This window comes from Bidens hawaiensis, unplaced genomic scaffold, assembly GCF_021521415.1.
Source record: "Bidens hawaiensis isolate Kalapana, Puna unplaced genomic scaffold, B.hawaiensis_p1.1 tig00002414_1, whole genome shotgun sequence".
Classification (NCBI taxonomy): Eukaryota; Viridiplantae; Streptophyta; class Magnoliopsida; order Asterales; family Asteraceae; genus Bidens; species Bidens hawaiensis.
In genome coordinates this window covers 1473490-1477646 of record NW_027491131.1, presented here as the reverse complement: position 1 = coordinate 1477646, position 4157 = coordinate 1473490, and the positions used below count along the sequence as shown (strand labels likewise).

The window sequence follows — 4157 nt, the reverse complement described above, 5'->3', positions numbered from 1 at the left end:
TCCAACAAACCTTTAAAATTTTGTATTTTTACATTTATATTTTGAATTTTGATCTTTAAATGTCAAATATATAGAGTTGTCCAGATGTGCTATGCATAATAGGACACTTATCAAAGTATAACTAGGTAGTCGCCTTAAACCCGTAAAACAATCCGGTTTCTCGAAGGATCTTATTAAAAAGTTACCTCAATATAAAAATTCATTTAAAAAAAGCAAAAGTAGGTAACGCCTAGAAAAATCCATCCGGCACCCAGATTAGAAAAATCCAGTCTACACCTGGAAAATTTTCGTCGGGCGGGTCATAAATTAGATGCCAACAGGAAACATTCTTGACAAGTGTCACTCGATCATTGAGTTAGAAAAAAGACTGGTTAATTTTGTAGATTGTCATGATCAAAGTGGGTATTTTTGTCATTTTCCAAACATGAACCTCCATATTTAATACGTTACTTCACTATCAATTAAATCTTGTACCTTCAATACAAACTCCAAAACTCATATTAGTGTTTATATTCATAATAACATTAATCATCATGGCACCCGTTACTATTAAACACGAACACGAGCACGACTACAACCGTCTCATAGAAGTGAAACAATTCGACGAATCAAAAATCGGCGTTAAAGGACTCGTAGATTCTGGGGTCACTGCCATCCCTCGCTTCTTCCACCACCCGCCCGAGAATCTCCCTAGCCCGAAACCCAAAAACCGTCCTAGGTTAACGGTTCCAGTTATTGACTTATCCGGAAAAAAGTCAACGGTCGTTGACCAAATTCGACGATAGGCTTCCACGCTTGGGTTTTTCCAGATTGTGAATCATAGTATTCCATTAAATATAATCGATTCGGCTGTTAGTTCGATGAAGAATTTTTTTGAGCAATCGACGGAGTATAAGATGAGATTCTATCATATCATAGAGAGGCAGGTAAAGGAGCAGCCTATTCCACCAACTTTGACTTGTTTCAGTCAAAAGCTGCCAGCTGGCGAGACACTTTGCAGGTAAATGTGTGCATGGGTCGGTTTGGGTTAAGCCGAACTAAAAAAAGAAACTTCGGTTTTTGGAAATCCTTTGGTTTTGGTTTTTCGGTTGGAGTTTGGTCCATTTTGGTTGGTTTTGGGTTAAAACTGGACCAAAAAAACAAAACTTCGGTTTTTGAATTCTTTTGAAAACTCTCCGTTTTCGGTTTTTCAGTTTGGTTGGGTTCGGTTTCGGCTTCATGATTTGAGTTTGAAAATTTTGTGACGGGAAAAAATATTGGCCCAAGTTAAATATATATGAGCCTAAATCATTTTGATAATTAATAAGTAAATTACTATTATACATTTATGCTAGATTATTTAAGTTACATGTATATCAGGTTTTTATGAATTTCTTAAAATAAAAGAAAAAAAATAAAAATCTAGAAATTCGGTTCAATTTGATTGGTTTTTGGCTAAAAACATACCAAAAAAATGAAACTTCAATTTTTAAAATTGTTCGGCTTTGGTTTCTTGATTTGGCTTCAGTTCTGTTCGGTCGGGTTTGGGTTAAATCCGAACCAAAAAACAAAACTTCAGTTTTTGAATTTTTGAAAAACATTTGGTTTCAGTTTTCAGTTTGGGTTCGGTTTTGGTTTTTTTCGGTTTTATTATTTGAGCTTGAAAATTTTGAGTCGAATAAAATCAAACCCGTCGTTTTTGTTTCAGTGTATATATATATATATATATATATATAATATTTCCGGTTTTTTTCATTTTTGAATATGTTTTTTTTTGTTTCATGCACACCCCTGCATGCAGGTGCGGATGTCACCTGTGGAGCCCGAATGGGAGGCGGTACCCGAGATGTGTAGGACCGCACTCGCGGAATGGGACAAGGCGGCGGTCGGGTTAGGAGAAGAGCTAATGTCTATATTGTGTGAAGGTTTGGGTGTAAAGAGTGATAGATTGAAGGAGTTGACATGTTTGGAAGGGAGGGTATTTGCATCACATTATTATCCACCGTGTCCGCAACCGGAGCTCACGGTCGGGCTGACGTCGCACACCGATCCCGGGGTGTTGACCATGGTGGTGCAGAATGAAGTTGGGGGGTTGCTGCAGGTTAAGTGTGGTGATGAGTGGGCTGATGTTGAGGCTGTTCATGGTGCTATTGTTGTTAATATTGGTGATCTATTTCAGGTAAACATGCGGCTCGCTTGACTTACGAGAGCTCAAGCGGTTTGGCTCGTTTCGAGCTTTATTTTTAACACTCGAGCTAGGCTCATAAATAGTTTTTATAGCTCGGGCTTGGCTTGGCGCTTTTTTATTTATAAATAAATTTATATACATTTATAAATATTTTTTTATAGTATAGAAATTTTTTTATTTTAACCAAACTAGAACTGCTGGTTTTATCAACTTTAAAGGCGTGTAACAGATCGAGTTGGGCTCGTGCACAGCTCTCTCAAGTTGTTTCGAGCTATATTTTTTAAAGCTTGAGTTTGGTTCATGAGAAGTTTTTAAAGATCGGGTTCAACTCGTTTCGAGCTTTATTTCTAAAGCTCGAGCTTGACTCATGAATAGAATTCAAGCTCGAGCATGGCTTAGCTCAGCTCGTTAACTATTTATATATTAATAATTATATACATTTGTTACTTTTATAGATACATAATATACAATTTAATAAAAGTTATTTTTATCATATTTTTTATATAATAATAATAATAATAATAATTAGTATTATATAAATGAATATTTAATATACTAACAACTATATAAAAACAATTAAATACATATTTTTGTTTTAGTAACTTAACATCAATTTTTTAGCTATTTTTACAACATTTTATCTATAACTATAATTTTTATATAAATAAATAGTTAATGCTTTAAATAAAAACTATATAAATAATGAGCGTGTTTGGGCTCGCGAGCGATCTCGTGTTCGATAAGTGAATCTTGGGCTTAGACTCGCTTAATAAACAAACTTATATTTAGCTCGAGCTCGGGCTCAAGCTCTTGATTTGAGCTATTTAATTGGAGTTGATTTCGCGGTTTGACTCATTTATTTCACTTTTATCCATGCTCTCGCAACCGAGGTTATATCCTATTCAAAAGCACAAATTCAAGTAATCGCTTACACGAACTAATTGATACATATGCACGCATTGTTTAAATTTACAGATGATGTCAAACGATGAATACAAAAGCGTACAACATCGTGTATTAGAAAACCCTGCCGAAGGGGCACGTGTTTCCATCGCTGTGTTTTTCAATCCAACCAATCGAGATAAGCTATACGAGCCGTTCCCAGAGCTCGTGTCTAGCACAAAACCTGCGGTTTATCGGGAATTCGTGTATGAAGATTACATGAGAAGGTTTTTCACTAAGGAACTTGATGGGAAAACATTAACCAATTTCTACAAAGTTGATAATACAAAGGCATGATGTATGTATGATTATTTGAATATTTGAATACTTGTATCATTTGATGTAAAATATTATGTATGTTTGAAATTGCTTGTAGATTTCATTATACAAACAGTAATGAACAAAGAACACACAAACATACCCATTAAATTTTTATTCATAATAAAATTATTTATTGAGTAAACTGTGGTTTTCGTCCATGTGGTTTGTCCGAATCTGCGATTTTAGTCCAATAGTTTTAAATCTGCGATTTCGTCCCCGTGGTTTCATTTCACTTGCAATTAAACCTGACCCCACTAACCTCGTTAAGTCTGGTCGTTAAACCCATCAGTGTGCCCCTTACATGAGGGGCATTTTTGTTCTTTTTCTCCCCAAATAAACCCCAACCCTAATTCGCAAGCCCCCCGCGTGAGGGGCTGAGGTGTACTTGGGAAAAGGTAGGACAAAATTGCCCCTCACGAGAGGGGCACGCTGATGAGTTTAACGATTAGACTTAACGGGGTTAGTGGGGTCCGGTTTAATTGTAAGTGAAATGAAATCATATAAACGAAAATCACAGATTTGAAACTAGTGAACTAAAACCGCAAATTTAAACAAATCAGATGAACGAAAACCACAATTTAATCTTATTTACTTGTAGTGTTTAAACAAAAGGTGATGAATAAGTCAAAAGAAATCACATCCAAATAATTAGAATTTAGAACTCTTGTAGTGTTTAAACAAAAGGTGATGAATAAGTCAAAAGAAATCACATCCAAATAATTAGAAG

General features: G+C 35.3%; 1 pseudogene across 1 annotated transcript; it reads left to right on the top strand.

Moving 5' to 3' along the window:
* The first annotated feature begins 533 nt into the window (after positions 1-533).
* On the top strand, positions 534-3406 carry LOC143619075 (1-aminocyclopropane-1-carboxylate oxidase homolog 3-like; annotated as a pseudogene). Its single transcript, XR_013151136.1, has 3 exons — positions 534-1000; positions 1781-2158; positions 3143-3406. The product of XR_013151136.1 is annotated as a 1-aminocyclopropane-1-carboxylate oxidase homolog 3-like (transcript).
* Positions 3407-4157: the final 751 nt, after the last annotated feature.